Below are 23,775 nucleotides of genomic sequence, written 5' to 3'. Positions count from 1 at the left end.
TGACATCTATGCGGAAGATATATGTGAGTCACCTAAAAAAAAAGGCAACTGTCCATTACACAATCAATGGAACGCAAATTTTCGTATTCGGATGGCGGAAAATATCATTCAAAACTCTGCAAGTTGTTGCTTTACTCTATTTGCGCCGACAAAAGACCATTTGATATCGTAAAAGGGCGTGGATTTAACAAATTGATGAAGAAAGCCTGCCCATCATTTAAAATTCCAAGCGTTGATACACTAAGAGCTCAATGGGATGATTTTTATACTATAATGCATTCTAAAATTCAAAGCACATTTGAAAATGTAGCCTACGTGGCACTAAAATGTGATGTTTGGACCGAGATTATGACTGTTACCAGTTATTTAGGAGTTACTGCTCATTTTTTGCATAATGATAGTCTTATATCTCGTTGCATAGCCACCGTTGCTCTAGATAAAAGGCATACTGGTGAATACATAGCTGCAAAATTGAATGAAATTTGTACAAGCATGCACATCAATACAGAAAAAATATCTGCGATAGTGAGAGACAACGGCGCGAACATAACAGCAGCTACAACAATTTTTCTTGGGAAAAACCATCACTTGCCTTGCTTTGCCCATACACTAAATGTCATCGCTGAATCTGCAATGTCAGTTAATGACTTCAAATTATTAATAAGCAAAGTGCGTGACATTGTAAAATACTTCAAGAGCAGTGTAATTGCCAGCGATGCGTTACGAGAAAAGCAAGCTCTCTCTCAACCTCTTAAACTGGTTTTGGAATTCCGTTTATTATATGCTCCAGAGATTTATTGAGCTAACGCCTATAGTATATCAAGTCTTAATGTTGAATGTTCAAGCACCGCCCACACTCTCAGCTTTAGAAATTCAAAATATTAAAACATTGATGAGTATTTTGAAACCACTAGAATATGTTACCAAAGAGCTGTCGGGTGAACGGTATGTGACTATAAGCAAAATTATACCGATTGTGAATTGCCTGAAGGCGCAGCTTAATGATGTATATGTGCCTGTAGGTGAGGACTACGATGATATGACAGTACTACATGCGGTAAAAAAAGAAATGATTAAACAAATTGAACGCCGATTCGGATGCATTGAAGAAAACTACTTAATTTCAATTTCTTGTTTACTGGATCCGAGATTCAAAAATATCCCTTTTAAAGACAAGTTAGCTTGTGCGAAATCAATTAAGTTAATATACTAAGATAATATATAACATCCAGTTCAAGTGTTCACTCGAGTGAAAATGAAAGTGATTCTTCCATAGAATCAGATTACGATTTTTGGAGTCACTATAAGAAGTTGGCGCACACAGAGAATCTGCATAAAAAATCATGTTCTGCAATGAACGTTACAAATAATGACGAATTAAGTCGGTACCTTTCTGCCCAGGTTTCGCCGCTCTCTATCGACCCTTTAAAACAATGGGATGACATGAAAGTGGTATATCCAAAACTATACAACATGGCAAAAAAGTATTTGGGAATTCCTGCGACATCTGTGCCCTCTGAACGTTTGTTCTCTAAAGCTGGGAGTACTGTGACAAAAACTCGCAACCGACTTTCATCGAAAAGGCTTGACAAGCTGCTGTTTCTAGGGGATTGTACGGAGGAGGAGTGGGATATTTAAAAATAAGTTAAAAAAATAGATTTGGCGCAAATAAATAAATACTCGATACCTTGCAACATCGATACTTAAGTTCCGATATTTTAATGAGTACGATGCTTTTCTTTTGATACTACTCATGAGTACATTATCGATACTTTACATTCGATACCGTGTCCCTACCAACAAGTACTACTTTGGACTAAGTAGGCAACTGAGCAGTAAAGTCCTCTCTCGACGAACAAAACGAACGCTCTACAAGACTCTCATCATGCTCGTCCTAACGTATGGCGCAGAAGTGTGGACGATGACAACATACGATGAAGCGACGCTTGGAGTGTTCGAGAGAAAGATTCTGCGTAAGATTTTTGGACCTTTGCACGTTGGCAACGGCGAATATCGCAGACGATGGAACGATGAACTGTCTGAGTTTACGACGACATAGACATAGCGCAGCGAATAAAGATCCAGCGGCTACGTTGGTTGGGTCATGTCGTCCGAATGCATACGAGTACAAACGCTCCGGCTTTGAAAGTATTCGATACGGTACCAGAGGAAGAGGAAGGCGTTGAAGAGATCAGGTGGAGAAGGACTTAGCTTCACTTCACTTCAGAGAAAGAGAAAAAAGCGGTTATAACGCCAATTAAGAAGAAGAAGAACTACTACTATTCAATGGGCTACAAAAGTGCGTACCCAGCGTAAAGAGTTTAAATTTTAGTTGGAAATTTCTTTAATTTTTTGTGAATTTTGTACAAAGTTTGGAACTTTATTTCTGTTGTAGAAAATTAAACACGAAAAAGTAGTCAAGAATTTTCTAAAAATTCTAAATAAATATTTGAAATTTATTATATTTTTTTTTTTTTTTGAATTTTATACAAAGTTTGGAGCTATGAGTTATATGGTTTCTGTTCTGGAAAATCAAATATAAAAAATAGTTAAAATTCGTACTGCGACACTCTACTATTATTTTCAACACAGGTGTATGTTAACTTAGTTAATTTCTTTTTGCATCTCTGAGAAAAAATTTTCAGAGATGTATAGAATAAAAATCAAATCTCGAAATAGACTTCATGTGAAAATAGTGAGTAATTTCATGTTCGTTTAAAATATATCATATTTACCGATCAAGTGATTCAGTTTATAAAAAAGGATTATCTTCTTCAGGGAAAATATATTGCAAGCAAATGAACTCCATAGACAGAAACATTTTTCGACATCTTGAAGGGTGGTTTTTAAGAACTTAAGAACTTAAAGTAATAATAAATATAAAGCACAAATGTTGTTGGAACGATTTTTTTGAAGTGAAACTTCTTAGGCGGCGATGAACGAGCGATAATGGAGAGTAAAATTTCAAGGCAATTCCACGTTTTGGGCATTTTCGTTCCGCGAGAAAGAAAAAAGATATAACGTAGACGAAAGGAAGAGAGTGAGCTATACCTTATATATATCTTAGATAGAATTTAGGCTATTTTTCCTGAGTTTTTCCTTGTGGTTGCTAATTTCTAGTGACAAATAACACTGCCTACTTTTTAGCGCTTGTTTGTTGGTGCAAACTTGTAGGAAATATATTTTGGTGCCTACTTTTTGGCGTTATATTTCCGTGCCTACTGGTTGGGACGTTTTTTGGTGCTTACTTGTTGGCGCTTACTTGTTGGCGCTTATTTCCGTTTCGTGGCTAGTGCTTGCGCGTACAATAAAGTGCTATCCATTCCAGCGTCGGATTTATTGGTATTGCCTTGCGGTAATTTGTGCCGTTGCTGCGGTCCTTGAATCGCTGCGTTTGTGCGGGTGATAAACTCTCGGAGTAGTGCGCGTTGTTGCCACGGTTTGTGTCCGACGTTTACCTACACCGGTCGACCCTTCTCCGTTTTTTTGTAAATTTTGTGTATTTGTATTCTCTGCAAATGTTGTGAACCTATTTAGATATACTTATAGTCATTCATTCTCTCTCTCTCTCATTCTCTCTCAGATATCTCCCTCTTTCTTTGTCTGCCTGTTATGTGTTAATTTCACGGCATTTATTTTTATTTAAATAATATCCGGCAAAAATGGGATGCAAATGGTGATCATTTGGCTTCAATTCTTGCGCCTCCTGTATTTCATAGGCATGTAAGCTAGATCCTTATGTAAAATGTTTCACGTAGTCAAAGGACGAAGGCCAACAAGCTGACAACGACTGGGAATAGACACTGTGGCCATTGTATATATCCTCTCTCAGTTGATTGTCAAAAAATGCCCACGACTGAGATCACCTTATTCTAAAACGCTCCTTTATAAAACGTGGTTGCATAAAAAGTTATTGAATTTCCTAGAAAGTATTTAAAATTACGTAAAAATTCAGATATTACTCAGTAAATAACATTATTACAAGCTAAGAAATATATTTAAAATATTTTTTATTGTAAAATTTCCAAATTACAGATATTTGCATTTTTTCTATTATTTTTAATGAATTCTAATTTGGCATGCAATCCCGCCAATACGCTCAAAGAAAAATACCAAATATTCACACTATCCCACACTTGGATGCCTGTCAAAAAATAGGAAGAAGAAGTGAGAATAAATTTTTGTACAATGATTTCATCGTTTTCTTCAACACTTCGCGCACATATTTTGTTTTTTCAAATTAAATTTCTACAATTTGAAAGGTTGCTCTGCGGTTGAACGATTTTCATAATGGCTTGCCAAGCTTTAACTGAACAGAAATGTCAAAACAGTAGCCATTCTTAGCTCTCAAACAATAGAGTTATCGCTATCGACAGTTCTTCATTTAGCTAAAAAAAACACTCTTTGCTATCTTTCTGTAAGCCACTAAACTAAGTACTTTCTAAATTTTAATGGAACATTTCAATTTTTAAACAGAGCGAAATTAATTAAAATTAGTTGAATTAAAAAAGAAAAAACAAAAAGATTAAGACGAAAAACAGCTTCGAAGCTTTCAATGTCTCCCGAAGTATTTTAACGTCAAAAAGTTAGTACAAAAACACTACACACACAAGTGAATTCTGCTAATTACGTACTTACGTATTTCGACAACCATAATTAGAGCAATTTAATTTATCATCTATATAGGTATACCTTGGAATTTATTTTATATGAAGTTGGTCAATTGGGGCCATCAGTTCAGTCACTAGTCCCAGGCAGGAGCAACCCCGTCGGAACCGTGAGAGTGACTCTAATCACGATTGAATCATCATCCTGAAACATCATATGACCTTTTAATAGGGTAGAACGTCAGTTCACCTCTACTAAATGACAAATTATCCACAGTTATGCTACAACTCTTAATATCACCAGTCAAATGAATGGTATGAGAATTGCAAGTAAGCAAATAACAAGGAAAAAATTTGTATTAAGATTAAACAACAAATAAATAACAGCAATACTGCATGAAAAAATGTAATAAATAACAAAGGTAATGGGCACGCTGATAAGTTGTCAAACACAATACAACAAAAATTCAGGTAATTATCTCTAAAACTCAACACACTTCAGTTATTGTTATTGTATAGCAGCGACGATCGTTATTGTTCTCGTTTGTGTGTACTGTGAGCACGTGTTCTCACGATAGCAGCAATAACGAAGCGTTCGCTTATTTCATTCATGTAGTTGTTGCTAAGGGCACTTTTACACTTCTTAACTTATTTAGATGTGAAAAGTATAAATAACAAAATTAGGAAAGAATAATATAAAAACATATTACTTCCCATACCGGGAATCGAACCCGGGCCTTCTGGGTGAAAGCCAGATATCCTAGCCACTAGACCATATGGGATGAGTAATAACTCGGCGTTATTTGCTATCAAGTACTTATTACAAGTGTGTGAATGTCTTCGGTGAAACTTAAATGGAAAAAACGTTAATTGGAATCAAATTATTTATGTTTGCTTGATGGTAAAGAATTTAAATTTGATTAATAAAATAACGTTGAACAGGCAAATGTGTGAATTTTACTGAAATAGAAAAATTACTATAAAAAAGTTTAAATCTAGTGTCCACTTTTTCTTTGAACTTAAACGTTTAAAACTCTCCTCACAAGCATATTTTTGAATTCATTAGCTCGAACTTAGTCAACTTCATGTAATTTTTTGAAAAATCCGGCCTCACGATTCTGTGCTTAGCCCATGTTGCCAATGTTGTCGAAGAATAAATAGCAATGGGACGGCTTCAGCTGCAACATATGGTGGATTGAACAAGCAAATCATATTTTAAGCCATAATTATTTATTTGTCATTGATATGTATTCAAACCAATGCCAGAAGTATTAAAATTATTAAATTTCTGTGCAAGATTTCATAAGCTACTTACAAAGTTTTTTCAAAAACCATTTAGATCCCAACTAGTTATGTATAACAATTCAAATACATAAAAGAAACTAATAACTTAACTTCTGCAAAGGCAAGAAGAAAAAGTAATTTACCAGCTACAACATATTAAAATTCTTTCTAACAAATATACATATACTTATATGATTTGCTGTATTCCGTCATCGTACGCACTTTGAAATTCCAGGCCATCATCCGGCTTTGAGGGAAAAACTTTTACCAACTGAAAACAAGTACACTCCACAGGATGACCGAGTCCATATGTTGTTTACATATCCTTACAAGCAACGACAACCAAAGTGTGTGCATACAACTAAATATTGAAGTACAACTAACAATTGCTAACCAGTCCACACGTACATACCTACATATACATATAAAAACGACTATTTATCCTTTCAATGCAGCCTTAATCGTCCACTAGTGCCAGTTTTGTGCTCAGTGCTTTACTAATAAAAAGTACAACTATTAAGCAAGCAACAACGAGCGTCCACATAGGGATGACAAGCATACAAAAGAGGTCATTGATGTTGTGCTGACAATTTGTGATGACAGCCATTGCATTGAGCTTAGGTGGGAATGGATGTAAGTGTGGGTATGCGTTTGGATGTAGGTGGACACTTGAATTACAGAGAGCGTGGAGTGGCGCCACTGACCAGCCTGTGGACATCATTGACCAGTAGAGCAAAAGTTGCAGTTTAAGTTGTTGTTGCTGATAATGTTGAAGCTATACGACTAGCATAGGATGTTAGATAAAATGTACTATGATATATGTATACATATGTATATATGTTTGTGTTTCGCTTGTCAGGATATGAAGCAAAGTACGATTGCCTGTTATTTGTTTTTTTTTCGCTTTTGTTGCTACGTAACTACAAGAAATGTTTGATGTGCGTAGGCAGCACTTCTGTTGGTAGAGTAGCAATTGCTTTTGTGAGCTTTCAAATTGAATACGTGCCTCTGTGTGTGTGTGTGAGAGTGTCTTTGCCCCTTACGCACTTATTTAGCATTTGGTGCTATAGGCGACATTGTGCTGCTGCTGCACTTCCTCTGTCATCTGCTTTCGCTCAGTTGCACTCAAAGTGGTTGTTTCTTTTAATTCGTGTGCTGTTTCGGTTTGTTTTTTCTCTCTGTATAGCAATTGACTGCACTTAGCTTGTAGCACGCTTTTATTGTCTTATATGCCATGGCCGATTTTTTTTTGTTTCTGTCGCTTACGTTTGGTATAAAATTCAAAATAGTAAAACAAGCTCGGTTATTCGCATTTAAACCAATTGAGCACAAGTCCTTTGTATGTCCATAAATTGGTTTCTGTTTTTTTTTTGTTTTTGTTCTTTCGTCATTTACATCGCTTTCCAATTCCTTATTTATGATTAGCTTCTGCTCTCGATTCATAATAGATTTTCAATATTAAAAGTTTGTCAACTTGTTATACAAAAAATGTGGCAAAAATCAGTTACTTTTAAATTACAACTGGAAATTGGTCGTAATGAACGCCTAATTTCTAGCTTAGTAGCTTCGGGATTTTTTAATGAATAGAATATTGCTTGTTTTTCAATTTTTCAATCTTTATTTATTCTTTAACTACATCCAATATTTTCCCCACTACTCGAAACATTAAAAAAAAATTCAAAGCAGCTTTCAGTTCACGGGACAATTTATATTGAATCTCCCCTAAGACGATGAACGTCATCTGATTTTGGGAGACTAAAAATGGAGCACCAGGTTATTATTGGACAATGTGGAGCAGAGCTGAGAGGTGAGTAATATTTTCTCCGCTCTTAGGTATTGACCACTCAGGTGCTCGTATAACATTTAGCCCCACATCCAAAATGAGAAGATGGGTATTAATTTACATATATTATTTAACAGTCAAACAGCTATAAAAACAGCGGACTCGCGTGTGGTGAGCAAAAAGGTTCTCAAAACTTCTCACTGCCAAAGGTCTTTAACGCAGACATAGTACAGATTTAAGCATCCACCTCATGTGCATGTCTATAAACTGTAACTTTAAGAACTCTTTTGTAAAGCAGACGCCTTTCCTGCAATATTTTAATTTTCCATTTGTCACTTTGAAACAGAATCTTGAGATACATTCAAGCCGCATAGCAAAGGCATGCTAAAGCAAGTTTTACCCACATAGCACAAAGAAACTGAATGATTTTTCTTTTGCTGAAAAGGCGCACATATACCCTCTATGAAGGGAAGGAAAGTGAGATTTCTATATTAACAGGGTTATCTCTTTATTTAGCACAGAGGACATCAGTTTAGGGTTGAACTCACGAGACTACTATCAAAGCTGTAGATGCGTTGGAGAAAAGACGTCTTCTAACTACGTTAACTATCTTTACCTGCGGCACAGTTGAATGACGTAGCATATCATAGGTCAATTAGTTCTGTGAAACCTTGAGCAGATAACACAAATGCGCCATTCCATGTCAAGTAATACAAGTATTTTCGACTTTGTCGTCAATTAATATAAAAATTTATTTATTTAAGTATGCCTAAGTAAACTAATAGTATATAAGAAGTAAAGTAAAAAAATTTTGGAAAAAATTTAATAATTTTGAGATTTATACAATATTCGCAATTCTTGTATAGAGCTTTTTAAAGTGAAGTGTTTACGTAGCATAGATACTTTTGAACATTTTTTGATTTTTTTTATAATTTTGTACGATAAAAAATTTGTTTACGAAAAAATTATATTCTTTTGTTAAAAATATTGCTTTTTTCATATTCCAGGTGATATGGCTTTCAGCTTTCAAATCTTATTTTGAGTTTTTGATATGGAGTTCTAACTTTATTCCGCTCTTAATGACACCCTTGGTCCAACCATTTTAACCTAACCAAGACTGGGATTCAAAAATTTCGTTACACATAAAAATATATTTAATAAAAGAAATATTTTTAAGTGGAAAAATTAATATTGTAAGAATTAATAAATCATACCACATGAAAAACTCACCTAACTATGCATGCACCGAAATATATTTATTTTTTCTCTCTCTATTTTTTCATGCCAAAACTCACCCCAAATTTACACGAAAACCACAAAATACCCACTTTTGCCAATTACCAAATTTATTGGCTGGCAGTTTGTCTATTGACGAGCCCTCGCTTTCACTTTTATTTTGCGTTCTACCTTTGGCGTTTTGCGTTTTTACCCTTCACATTGTCTGCTGGCTTTTTCTTTTTTTGTTGCCTTTTTGCTGAAATTAAGTAGAAAATTCGCTTTCCTTGTTTTAACACCGTTACAATTCACATTCTCACCCCTAAAGTTCTTCGAGCTCGAAATAATAAGAAAACGCAATTTCCTACTTACGATTTGTACTTCTCCTTCTCGAACGTATCAATGCTCAGCAATGATACTACCGTATATTCCCAGGTGATTTAGCACTGTCTGCGGTGAAAGTACACAAACTGCTATTTGAAGAGGGAATAGTAGAAATTTTGTGGTTAATTTGAGGTGGACTATTTTCGTAGATTTTTATACAAAACAGAGAGCTAGCCTAGAAATTTAAAGGAATGATGGTAAAATATTAACTAAAAATGAGCTCACAGACAAAATTTGTGCTAAAGATTCAAGCATAATTGGCTGAGTTACTAGAACTTTGGACTAATCTTTTATTTCTATTCAGGGAAAAGGGTACAAAATTTACTGTGGCATTTGAGTTCTGGTACAAAATTATAAAAAAAATGTTGTGCATTAATTTTATCCAAAGTATCTGCCTAATTGGAGAAGTTATAACGCAAAACCCCTATCTGAACATATAGCTATATAGAGGCTACAAGTTATATAGAACCGATTTCGGAAATTTTCAGAATAAGATTAAAAAACAGTCACGAACAAAATCTTAATAGAATAACTTTAAAACTGAGGGAGTTATTTATAAAAAAAGTGACAATTTAAGCAAATTGGGTAAACTGGAGCCGATTGGCAAAACGGGGAACGTCATTGTTAGAAGACCCGAATTAAATGAGATTAACTATCAAACCACTGCCAAAAAATGTTCAAAATCCGAGCACAGTGTGACTAATTGTTCACCTGTCTGAAAAAAAGGTGGATAAATGAAAAAATAATACGGTAACAATTTAAAACAAATAAATAAATAATTAGGTGTTCCTTGGGTTTGGAAGACTAAAAAGGCTTTTTGTCTAACATTTTTTTGATAAAAGGAATTTGAGCTATTAATTTTTTTTTACTCTAACAGCTAAAACAATACTCATAATGTGAAAGAAACTAAGTTTATGGCTAAATATTTACAAAAGGGTTTGCTTTTCTCTCCGAAGAAGTGGGAAAATACTCGAAAATCGAATAATCAGCAGAACTGGTTCCTTCAGTTAGCTGCCTGGAAACCACGATTTAACTTCATTCGACTATTTTTTGTCGAAGGCTGAGAAGAACAAAGCTTGAGCCAATCATGCAGAGCCTATTTAAGACATTAAAAGTGGAATCGAAGCTGTCGCGAGTGAGATAAGCTTTGAAACTCGCGAAAATATACTGAAAAATTGGATTAACAGAATGGGCCAGCGTCAGAAGTAATTTGAATGAAATTTGTTACCATGTTAAATGGCAGGGTTTCCCCTTTCAAATTAAAAAAAAAAAAAAAAAATCATTAAAAAATAATCACACGTCTATGATTAATAGTTGAAATAAATTAAATCCCTTACGCTAGATGGATCACCCTGTGTATCATACCCTTTTTGTGTAATTTGGGATTTTTTGATACATTGGAGAAAATGAAAAAGACCCCACCAGTTTTCCCACTAGCTTGTGGGCATACCGAGAACCACAAAGTGTAATTATTCTAACTGTGACCCAAATCGTACTAGTCCTGCTTAGCCCGCAGCTGAGACAGTTCCATGTAAACTATGCTATGTAAACATGTAAGCCTCAGTGAATGGAAGAAGAAACATTTTAATGTTTTTTACACAAGTTTGCTGTGTTCAGCCTTTAAGCTAACTGGCTAACAGAAACATACTCACACTATATACATCTGTGTTCACACTAATAGCAGCGCGACATGTTGTGAAGTTTCGAATGTTTGTTTAAAAATAAATAAAAAATAAATAAAATTATGAAAATATAGTTTATACTAGAAAAAACCGTTTAACTCCCAGTTTCAAACTTTAAACAGAATTTTAAAAAATTCAACAAAATTTCATTAAAATTTTTAAATCAGAAATTTGAGAAAAATGCAAATAATCGGTTTTATAGCCCATTGAATTTAGTTACAATAAATAAATGGCTGAAAAATAGCGTTGGTTTTTTTAATTTTTTTTGCTGGCGGATTTATGCTTTTTCTCCACACAAAACAAAATTTCAAGCATTCACCATGTGAAGGAAAATGAAATCACCGCCCACACAAAAAATTATCAAAAATCAACACCAATCTTGAGTCACTTCAGACTGGCAGAATGTCATAACAAAATTTATTTATTTATTTATTTTTACAAGAGTTACAATTATAAATAACTGTCACACGTAAGTAGTAAGCACTGGCTGCCAGGGCCTTCGGCTTATGATAATATAAACTTAAGTATCTATATACTATACATACATACTAATATACTAATTTGTTTTTTTGGGTGAGGTTAAAGTTAAGGCGGGAGTAACTAACAAAATTTAATGGCCTAAAAAATTGTTTAGCCCGAATTTTTTTACCTTATTACAAAAAAGTTGGAAATATTATGAAAATTTGTAGAATTTTTTTAATTTTATAAAAAATTTGAGACTTTGAGTAATATAATTTGTTTTCATATAATAATAACAGTTTAACAAAGCGCGCCAGTCTTTTCTTTCTCGTGCTAATCGACGCCAGTTGAGCACACCAAGTGAAGTCAAGCCCTTCTCTACCTGAAATTGCCAACACAGAGCAGGCCTTCTTCTGCTACCACCAGCTGGTGCCGCATCGAATACTTTCAGAGCGGGAGTGTTTCTATCCAGCCGAACGATAAGACCTAATCCACGAAGCCTTGAAGCTTTAAGGCATAGGTACATATTATATGTATTATAACATGAAATGTATGACTACGCCGAGCAACTGTAACACCTTTTAGTCTGCTTCTCATAAAATTAATCAATTTTTGAGCATTAAAATACTGGGGTATCTTGTGGCATTCCTTAAAAATAACATTTTTGAACTCTACTCGACCTTTTTCAGTGTTTGTTTTTTGCAACTTTTTCTCAAAATATTCAAAATTTTGCCATATGACGCGCTACTATTATTGTGAACACAGTTGTACATACAAACGGGTATAAATACGCGATTATGCCTCTTGAGTTTAGAAAGATAATTTGGTGAACCAACAAAAACACACATGATGGAAAAAACACATTCCAAACTAGGAAACAAAGTAAACTAAGCCCGCGGCTGAAAAGCTCACAAACACAAGAAGAGACCATTGAAGCTGAAAAATACAAAGGCAGCAGCAGAACAGGAAAACTAACAGCAAACCGAAGAGGACACAAGCGAGACGTGGAACACACATGCAAACATGCAGAGTTATTTATTTTTGAGCAGAAGACTTAACACAAAATTGGGTGAGTGAAATTGCGAGGCAGCATGCAACTCACTAGGATTAAACGGCCAGCAACCCCACATCAAGTGGAAGGCGGCAGGCAGCCAGCCGAGCGGGTGGTTGAATAGCCGACGCACACCTTGGGGAGCTGGCGCTGCCGAGCTGCAACCTGTAGAGCACTTACCTGCCGCGCTGCCAACCATTTGTACTCTCTTAAGAAATTTTTCCTTTTATTGCCACTTTTTTTTTGTTGAACACTAGACATTCACTTTTCTTGCAAGTCCGCTTGCACATAGACTTTGCCCTGTTTTATAGCTTGCGGTTTCTGTGCCTTTTTCCGGGTGCCAACAAAACATCCCCGTCTACGGTGGAGCAGCATAGTTGTTGGAAGGGGTTTGTCTACTTACAACTTCATTTTGGTCTGAATGTGTCCCTGAGGAGCAGGCAGCCGACGGCAAATGGGCTAACCAAGAAACATGCGAATGCAATTACGCATTTCGCTTTTTGTGCGGGGGACATGTGTGTGTGTGTGTGTGTGTGTGTGGGAGTGAGTGAGTGAATGAGTTTGGGTCGCGAGCGCCACTGCCTTTAAGTCCAAAAGTTCAAAGCGCTGTTTACTCAACACAGCTCCCTTGTTCTATGCGCTTTCGCTAGCTCCAGGTGCGCTGCTCTTTAATTTCCTTGGCGCTGCAGTTGTGCTTGTAAAAGCTACTTGTGCGTTGCCCTGCAGTGGTGTATTTTTAATTTTTTTTTTTGTTTGGGGGTAGCAAATGAAAAATACTATTAACTTAAATTATTTAACATAAGTCACTTTTCTATTGTTGTTAAAATTATTTCGGGGTTTCGCTATTTTTACTTTCGTGCAAGTTTGTGCGTTGTTGAAAAAACAATAAAAATAAAAATAACTGTTTAAAGTTTTCCCTGTGCGGCCAATACTAAAGTGTAGAAATTGAATTAAATTACTTATTCAGCCCGCAAAACCCTCTAGTGCAACAAGTTCACTTTGGTTTTTCTTTTGTATTTTTTGGTATATTTCTGCACTTCTTTGCAGTTAACAAATTCAATTTCGTGTTTCATTGTTTCCTTGGCGTAATATTTGCTTAGCATTCATATTTTTTTATTAAAAACCGCAGTGGGGTCAATAGCACTTCAAATCACCTAAATTTGTTACAACTGCGGGGCCAAAAAATATCCCACACAATTTGTAAGCTACATACAGGGTGCCAAGGAAGTGTTTTGACATCTAGTAACTTAGCGAAATTAAGATATTTTTATGGATTTATTTTAATCTTTGGTTTTATTTGACTAATTTAAATAATTCAATAAGCGAATAGAAAAAAAAACACACACAAAAAATAGCAAAAACAATATATGTAGGTATGTATTTTGATTGCTTTCTAAATGCCTTTACATATATGAAATGTGTTAGAGTAATAATTTCAAATATTAATGTGCATATGAAAGACTATGCGGCTTAGTTGTACAAAATATGTAACAGTAAATAATTAATAAAATAAATTGAGCTGTACCACAAAAAAAAAATCTAGCAGTAAAAAATTAATAATTATAAAAAAGAAGGCAAAAAACAGTTTCCCATACCGGGAATCGAACCCGGGCCTTCCGGGTGAGAGCCGGATATCCTAACCACTAGACAATATGGGAGTATTGAGGAAAATGTGGCAAATCAGATACATTAATTCAGTATTTTACAATACCTAAAACTTACCATTTTATTCACCACCTGTCTTCAACATATTTTTATACACCACGTAACGGACGTTGGTGGTGACAATTTAGAGAATGTTGAGTTGTTGCTGGTGAATATTTATTCATATATATACATATATCCATACATATGTACATGGCTGAAATTTGATTTCTCATGCATTATTCATACTGTAGCTAGCAAATGAGTAATTCTTTCACAGTATGATAATTTTTTTTAAAATTTGCCATATGCCCCATAAAAAAAGTTTCTTTTTCTTCATTTTCCACGTTGAAGAAATGTTAAAAGTTGCACACGGCTTCAGTGAATTGAAAAGAAAAAATAGTTATTAAGCAAACGGAAATTGTAGCAGATCTCCCTCCCTTATTTGCAGTAGTGAGGGAGAAAAATTTGAAAAATTTAAAGTGGTACTACTAAGTCAGCCAAAAATGTACTTTTGAAACCGTGCAAAACAATTTTTTTTTTATATTCGGTCAACAAACATGCCCATCTCACATATAATGGTAATTTTTGGAAAACAAAGAGAAAAAGCAACGCGATATCTCTGTTAGAAATGAAGCATAATTACAAATCATGAAGAATTTCCATTATTAATTGCAAAAGTAGCAAAGAAATATTTGTTTTTTTTCAATACGCTCAGAGAAATATAGCTCAAATTTGATACACCCCCGAAATTTTTGCAACTGGCACCACATATTGACAAGTTTTGGCTATTTACTTATTTTTTTATATAAAAATTTAGTTTATTGTTTAAAAGATGTCGTAAAATTCCAGTTTCAAACTTCGCGATTTATAAAAATGTAAAAAAGTTTAAATTGCAATTTTTAGAAAAAATAATTGGGTACGCAGTTTAATCGTCCATTAAATTTTACTATAGTAAAATTTTGTTGAAGTGGCTCAAAATTATTGTTGATTTTATATAATTTTTCACATGAATGTGTTGCGAATGTTTCTATTAATTGAAATTAAAAAATTAATAAGCTCAAAGCAGACAAGATTCGTCAATATGAAAATAATAATCGTAATATAATTTTAATTAAATTGTTTTCTACAATTATTTCTTTTCAGTTTGCTGCTACTGCTTGCATAATTCTTCGGGGGGATTCTGCTGTTTCCGTGGCGCCGCAATCTTATGGCGGATTCTTATAGAACTCGACAAAAGAAAACGAAATGAAGGAGTGAAATTTTTTCGCTTAGTTTTCGAGATATTGAATAAAAAAAAGGCTGGAATTTAAAATAATGTATATTGAGCAATTTTTGGCAAACTATTATGTCTTTATTAATGAAACTTGGTGGAGATATTAGTAAGGTGTTAAGGAACACTCTTTATAACTCCAAACTATTCGGGAGATAATAATTTCATAATTAGTTGCCTTCAAAATGCCCTTTGGAACTTCACTATAATTTGCCACATTACACTATATATTTTTTAACACTTCACTAAAATTCACGAAATATACACTCACACGCGTGTTTTTACTTATTTTTATCCTTATATTCGAATTATTTTTATTAAAATAAAATGCAAATGCATTTGTCTATACAGTCACTTTCCAATTTTAAACGCGAATAAGAAGAAGATTGGAATGACAACAGTATGGTGTTGCCGGATGCCTGCAAATGAAAATACAAAACAAAATATGAACAAAAATTAAGTATTTAAGTTTAGTGTTAATGTTGGGGATGGGGGTTATTGTGCCTCCTTACTACATACACGCATATGATGTTTTAATTTTGGGTTCAATGGTTCTAACACGGAAAGGAGTTCTACGCAAAAATACTGTGGATTGCGTAGTCGGAGTTGGACTGATGAGGGCTATTTTTTTGAGGCGCGGCCGAAGGCGGCCCACGCGAAAAGAAGTACTACCCAAAAATACGGTGGATTGAGTAGTCGGAGTCGGACTGATGAGGGCTATTTTTTTTAAGCGCGGCCGAAGGCGGCCCACGCGTCAGGTGGTACGAAGCATTAGAAATTGACGCAATCAATAATGGAAATGGTTGTAATGGACAATTTGCCATTTTCGCATGTGGAAGGTATTCTTTCATATGACTATTATTTCTGCATTTTTGCTGATTCCTCATAGACATATGGATGTGTATCCATTTCAGGGAAAGGGTTCTTGCAGTTGATGAAACATCAATATCCGCATTATAAAGTTCCGACCAGGAATACAATAAAAGCAGAAATAGAAAAAATGTATAATAGAGAAGTGCAAAAATTTAAAAAGATGTTATCGCATGTGTCTAATATCTGTTTGACTACTGATATACATGCCCAAATGAACAGCATGCTCGGTGTGACGGTACATGATTTGTTTGAAAGTAAACAATTTTATGGAACAATTGGTGTATTTAAACTAACTGAAGCCCATACAGCTGCACACATCTCAGAAGTACTAAAAGGTTCGCTTTCGGAATTTTCCATAAACAAAAGCAATATTTATAATACTTTTGGGAAAAATCACCATATTCCATGTTTCGCGCACACGCTTAACTTAATTTGTGACAGTTCATTAAATACGCCTGAAGTCAGCGATATCATCTCAAGCTGCAGAGCAATAGTGACTTGGATTAAACGGCATGTTAAAGCCAATGATAATTTGCGCCAACTGCAAATATCTGCTGGAATACCTGAAGGCAAACAGTTAAAACTCATTTTGGAAGTTAAAACCAGGTGGAATTCTACATATTATATGCTTGCTCGCCTCATTCAGTTGATTCAATATGTCAGCCAAATTTTAATTAGCTTTTCTGACGCACCTCCGATGATTACAACAAAAAAACAAGGAAGAAGTTATTGAAATGATCGGCTTATTAAGACCCCTGGAAGCGATAACGACTCAAATAAGTGGAGAAAAGTACGCCACATTGAGTCAAGTTATTCCACTTGCTCATTGTGGGCGCCAACAAATTATGAAAATTTCTTTCACATCTGTGGCGGCAGATAAATTGAAAACGAATATTTTAAAACAATTTGATAGGCGATTTGGAGAAATGGAACACTCATTTTCACTGGCGGAATCTACTTTACTGGATCCTCGTTTTAAGAAAATCCATTTCCAAAATCCAATTGCTCTATCTAAAGTTATGCGACATATAAGAAGGGAAATGGCTGAAATCGAGCATATGGAAGACAACATTGGAAGTGGAAGTGAAACTTCCACCGCCGGTGATACCGAGTTCGATTTATGGGCTCCCCATAAGTCCTTGGCCCACAAGCGGAAAAGAAACGAGAACGACTTAACGCAACCACAAGATGAATTAAAGTAGCTTAATTCTCCGGTCCTCGAATTGAAGCGTGATGTGGTAACCGCCTGGGATGAAATGAGCTCAGTGTATCCAAAGCTTTACTCACTTTCACAAAAGTATTGTTTCTTAATAGTAACATCAGTTCCTTCGGAGCGCCTTTTTTCAAAAGCAGGAGCCACTGCTACAGAAAAGTGCAATAGATTGACAACCAAGCGTTTATCAAGACCGTTGTTTTTAAATTCAATCCTTAATAAATAAGTTTCAATGGAATACGAGTATAAGTTCAATAAATATTTAAGAAACTCTTTCAATTAACCGGCAAATTTTAACACATTGTAAATTCTGATTTTTTTGTCTTTATGATTTTTTAATATTACCTGGAAAACATCGATTAGTAATCGGTTATTTGAAATTGATTTCGATTAATTGTAATTAATAATCGATCGCCGCAATTAATCATATGATTCCATTAACCGATTAACTCATTTTTTTGTCATCTCTAGCCGTATATCCAAAAGTATGTTGATCACAATACTTCTAAGCCATGTACAGATAGTGCAAAACAGTATCAAGGAATAGAGCAAATGTTTTCTTCCTCAACTGTTCATTTGCAGACAAACCATAGCAAAGGAGAATTTGTGAACAAATCTGATAAGACAAATACGATCAATGATTTGGAGAACCAAAACAAATTGTTGAAAAAAAGTATTAAATGCCGTAGAATATGAGTAATATTTGAGTTTATATTGCTCAAGGAAGAATGTTTTAAACAAATTTGATGATAAAGGTTCCAGAATCATTCCTTTTAAACATCAAAAAAGTGTATCCAGGAACTGTGGACGGCGAATTAAAAGATGGATTGACTCTGAAAGAAATCGATCCTCCTACATTACAACCAGAAGTTGAAGTTTTGCTTCCCCCAGCAAAACGGCCTCGCCTGGAAACTAATGTAGAAGAAGACGATGATGAAGATATTGATGCAACATTTGAATTAGACTCATCTCATTCTGAGACATTGCCAGATGATTTTTATTGAAGTCTGAGAACAGTTTTAACACGCGTCAAAAGAGTTGACAATTTTTCATTGGATTCATGGTAAATATTTTTATTCTTCATTACAACAATGATAAACTAGTCGTCTTTTTCCCCCATCCATATCGTAAAGAAAGATAAAACAATAATCGATGATAAAACACATCATGAAAACTAAACGAGATATCGAAAAATTTTACTCCTATATTTTGTCTTATCTCGCCGAATTCTATCGAAACTGAAGAAAAAATTATTACTGTTATTATTTTTTTTTTTTAATTTAATATCCCGAAAACTAAGCGAGATATCAACAAATTTTACTTTCGTTTTCTTTTGTCGAGTTCTATAAGAATCCGCCATTAAATTGCGGCGCCACGGAAACAGCAGTATTGCCTTCATCAGGGTTGCACTGCTCATTATTAATAAATTCTTTTCACAAAGTTTTATCTGAAAATTTACTAATTTCGGTAACAAATCGCCAAAGTGGCAATCGAGATCTTTAGAGAATATTGAGTCCGGTACCACACGATACGATTTTACGCCCACTTTTTATCATGGTGAAAAGAAATTTAGTATCTGTCATCCGTGAGTTTTTATGTGTAATACATGGATGGTTTGGCCATCAGCAATGGTGAAAAACAAAATAATGCGAGGGTAGATACCAGGTTTCCCACAACAGCATACATATATGGGGAATGCTTATGCTGCTACAACAACAACAACCAGGTTTGCTCGTTAGTTATGGCGAAAAAAAAAATTCTTTTGAGGAGAACTTTGGATTCTACGTCATTCGTTCTGGGTTTCACTAAGCTAAAGCTAAATTTTGAATGACATCAGCATATCTGTCAAGTTCGCTCAGAGCCGAATAACGGCCTGCTAGGTAGTACACCTCTAAATATCTTTTCACCATGCGAGTAACCCCTTGAACAGAACTGCAGCTGACAGCAAGTTAAGGCGAAGACAGTCTCCGTTTCCGAAGAATTTGTTCTGGCTGAGACCTTCAACTTTGAAGGCTGGCTTTTGCAAGAGAAATACATTCTCGTTCGTCTCTTTCTAGCTGGTTGACTTGGAAGCTTCGCGTTCAACTACCGTTATATTCAAAGCTTCTCATACTTTCGGACGCTGCATGCATGCTTTTTCATCAGCGTCTTACCTCGTGTGGAGAGAAATTTGGGTAACGTTTGCTTAGTTTGTCAAAAAACTTGACTGACCGAGCTTTTGTAAGCCGATTTTATTTTCCGCTACAAGGTTTTGTCTGCCGCAGGCTTTTTTGGGGCGTCACCCGATTTAGTCTAGGATCAGTGATCTTCGGACCAGTAGCGAGTTTTGCAATCTGGTCCTAGTGGGCACTGCGGATACGGCAAGTATATCCTCCCTTTCTTCGTCCGTGGTGTAAATCAACGTTTGCCGACTATTTTCAACGCGCCAAAAGAAAGTTGCATTTATACTTATGATGGAAAGAATAATGAGATGGCGCCTATCGTGGTCCCGTCACTTTCCTCTCAGCGAATTTGACAACTAGTTACGTGATTTTAGCTCCAGTATGGCCAGATTACCATTTTCGTAACTTGATTTAGCATTCCTTTTTTGTTATTTTTTGTCTCGGAGTTTTAGTTCTTTCTTCATGACATTTTTCTAGCTGTTCTAATTAAAATGTCATGTTTATAATTTTGTAAAATATACATTTTTTAAGAATTAGTTAAATAATTCACTCAGTTTTTTTAGCTTTACTTTTTTTTAGCATCTGGTGGCATTGCCCGCGATTGCCGGTGTTGTTGGTGTTCTTCTGCTTTCGGCAGTCAAATCTCTCTCTCGCTACTGCAGAGTTGCCTAGCTTTGGATATAAAAACACACTTAAATGCCCATTTAAAGAAAATAACCCAACAAATTTTTATTGAATCACTTAAAGAACTTTGTATGCGTGACAAATTGTCTTTAAAATGTGCGTATTTTTAAATAAATGTGTTATGCTTATGTACAATTTAATTTATGAGTGTTTTTTGTTAAGCGAGACTCTTTTGTTAGGGGAACGACTTTTTTGCTATATTGGAAGTTATGTAACTAGATAAGGTACTCTTTTTGTAAAAATGTCAGTATGGTTTCTTTAGTATTTTCTGGTATTTTGTTGTTTATTTTTACAATGAATATAACTCTTAATGTCCTATGTCTCACTAAGGATTGATGACCGGAAGAAACGATTACACCTCTATGGTTTTAATTCGCATTCAATAAATTCAAAGGCTTTTTAAAATGTGTAAAAAGGTTTTCAATCTTAAGAAGAGTTGAGAGCCATTTAATATTTTTGCATAACCTTAAATGGAGCCAAAAATTAAATTTGCACTTTCAAATTATCAAATTTTATAAGAGTAAAAAAATTTTCATTAGCACTAAAATCTTCTCAGAGTGACCTTTTTTTTGTTTAATAATATAGTTTGTTTTTTAACCTAAAGTTTCGGTAGCCTTAAATTAAAACCAAAAAGAAACAAACACCAAACTTAAAAATTTTCGCATTTTCGGTATAAAAAAGCACTAAATTTATTGCGAAGAGCAAATGGTTGGCAATACTGCACAACTCAGCAAACGTGACGTCACGTACGCTCTGATGGGCGCAACCTTGTTTCTATCATTCTTGGGAGGAACACACATTTGGGTTTCTCGGCAATGACTGATTTGATAAATCTTAACTGTTTGGCATGGCTATTTAGTGATCCTTTCCAGTACACTTCCTATATAAACCTTGAAATTTATTCTATTAAAAACACCACTCAGAAGTCGTTTTATCCGTTTGAACCGAGCGATCATCGAAGAAACAACGTCTCAAATATACCATAAGACAAAATTAGAAACGATGTTCATAAACCTCACGCTGCCAGATAAAACGATATAACTCCTCATCGCGGGTGGAGAATTTTTCAATTTGCATTGAAAGTAAATGAAGACTGACTACAGAAATGATCCTGTGAAGTATAGTCTTAACTTTAACAGCGTCAGTATGAAATTCTTAAGTTAAACTGCTTATAAAACGGTTGAGAAGTGAGAATAGACTGAGAAACGCTAATGCTAGCGAGCAAAATATTTTCGTATTATTTAAAAATAACACATCAACTAAAGGCCGTTCACTACCTGACCAATGGCAGCTGCTACTTTGTCCCAACGCTACACACAACTTATATTAGCGCGCTACTAGTTGAGTGTGCAGAAAAGCAACAACACCATGCTTTGTGAATTGTGATAAGTTAAGAATTTAAGTGGCAGCCAGTGTGCGGCCGAGATATGTATGCGTATGTATGTACATATGTATACGCATAGTCGTATGTTTGTATGTACATATATATATATGTACATATCAAGGCACATTGATCACATGATGCAAAGAATAATGAGATGGCGCCCATCGTGGTCCCGTTACTTTGCGCTCAGTGAATTTGACAACTAGTTACGTGATTTTAGCTCCAGTATGGCCAGATTACCATTTTCGTAACTTGATTTAGCATTTTTTTTTTGTTATTTTTATTATTTTTTGTCTCGGAGGTTTAGCTCTTTCTTCATGACATTTTTCTAGCTGTTCTAATTAAAATGTCATGTTTATAATTTTGTAAAATATACATTTTTTAATAATTATTTAAATAATTCACTCAGTTTTATTTAGCTTTACTTTTTTTTTTACATCTGGTGGCATTGCCCGCGATTGCCGGTGTTGTGGGTGTTCTTCTGCTTTCGGCAGTCAAATCTCTCTCTCGCTACTGCAGAGTTGCCTAGCTTTGGATATAAAAACGCACTAAATGCCCATTTAAAGAAAATAAAACACGAAATTTTTATTGTGTTAAGTAAGAACTTTGTATGCGTGACAAATTGTCTGTAGAATGTGCGTTTTTTTTAAATAAATGTGTTATGCTTATGTACAATTTAATTTATGAGTTTTTTTTGTTAAGCGAAATTCTTTTGTTAAGAAAACGACTTTTTTGCTATATTTGAAGTTATGTAACTAGATAAGGTACTCTTTTTGTAAAAATGTCAGTATGGTTTCTTTAGTATTTTCTGGTATTTTGTTGGTTATTTTTACTATGAATACACCTCTTGATGCTCTATGTCTCACTAAGGATTGATGACCGGAAGAAACGATTACACCTCTATGGTTTCAATTCGCATTCAATAAATTCAAAGGCTTTTTAAAATGTGTAAAAAGGTTTTCAATCTTAAGAAGAGTTGAGAGAGGGGCATTTAATATTTTTGCATAGCCTTAAATGGAGCCAAAAATTAAATTTGCACTTTCAAATTATCAAATTTTATAAGAGTAAAAAACTTTTCATTAGCACTAAAATCTTTTCAGAGTGGCCTTTTTTAAACTTCTTTTGTATAATAATACAGTTTTTTTTCAACTTAAGTCTCGGTAGCCTTAAATTAAAAACAAAAAGAAACAAACACCAAACTTAAAAATTGTCGCATTTTCGGTATAAAAAATTTATTGAGAAGAGCAAATGGTTGGCAATACTGCACAACTCTGCAAACGTGACGTCACGTACGCTCTGATGGGCGCAATCTTCTTTCTATCATTCTTGCATTGATCAGGTAGCAGCGGTTGAGCGAAAACAGCAAGAGGCATGTACATACATACATATATTGTTTTTGCTTTTGATCCCTAAATTGTCAAAATCTAAAACCACAGATTTGATAGTTAGGGACTAAATGAAGAGAATAAAATCAAATTAGCTTCGCTACTGCTACTACCATTTCTATGTGCCTATGTGTGCTATGTATGTATCACGCAACGTGATACTTGGCTTCTATATTACGATATTGCATATTTATGCTAGTGTAAGAATAAAAAAATTTTTATAATTTTGAAAAAATAGCGTAGAATTAGGTTAGTATTACTTACATAGTATGTAAACCTACTCGCTTAGAAGGAGCACTGCTTTGATTTTCCTTGCCAAATCACGTGCATACTACCCATTCTGATCAAATTGTTAAACATTTCATGCCTTTCACTAGCATGGGCAGTGTTGTTGTTTTTCGTATAGTTGCATGCATAGGTGTAGTTTAGAATTTTTTTTTATACCTCACGAAAATTCTGTTTATATTCTCACATTGTTTGTTAGCTAAGTGGAAAATTACTAATAATAGTAGTGTTGAAACTAAGCGCCACCAAAACAACAAAGACAATAGGAAAATTAAAAAATATTTGAAGGCGGTAAGGGTAAGAAATATTATATACATATGTATGTATGTATGTATGTACATACCTGCATATCCCTACTACACACAAAAACAAAAAACAATAATAATAAAAATCAATTACTAGTTAAC

General features: G+C 34.6%; 3 non-coding genes across 3 annotated transcripts; all 3 read right to left on the bottom strand.

The window, feature by feature from the left end:
- Positions 1 to 5,317: 5,317 nt before the first annotated feature.
- On the bottom strand, positions 5,318 to 5,389 carry Trnae-uuc (transfer RNA glutamic acid (anticodon UUC)). Its single transcript has one exon. It is a non-coding gene; the product is annotated as a tRNA-Glu (tRNA).
- Positions 5,390 to 14,051: 8,662 nt separating this feature from the next.
- Positions 14,052 to 14,123, bottom strand: Trnae-cuc (transfer RNA glutamic acid (anticodon CUC)). Its single transcript has one exon. It is a non-coding gene; the product is annotated as a tRNA-Glu (tRNA).
- A 7,105-nt stretch (positions 14,124 to 21,228) lies between these two features.
- Positions 21,229 to 21,442, bottom strand: LOC128868986 (small nucleolar RNA U3). The gene has a single exon (XR_008455192.1). It is a non-coding gene; the product is annotated as a small nucleolar RNA U3 (small nucleolar RNA).
- Between the last annotated feature and the right edge of the window lie 2,333 nt (positions 21,443 to 23,775).

The sequence above is a fragment of the Anastrepha ludens genome, chromosome 6 (assembly GCF_028408465.1).
Source record: "Anastrepha ludens isolate Willacy chromosome 6, idAnaLude1.1, whole genome shotgun sequence".
Lineage (NCBI taxonomy): Eukaryota > Metazoa > Arthropoda > Insecta > Diptera > Tephritidae > Anastrepha > Anastrepha ludens.
This window is presented reverse-complemented; position numbering and strand designations above follow the sequence as displayed.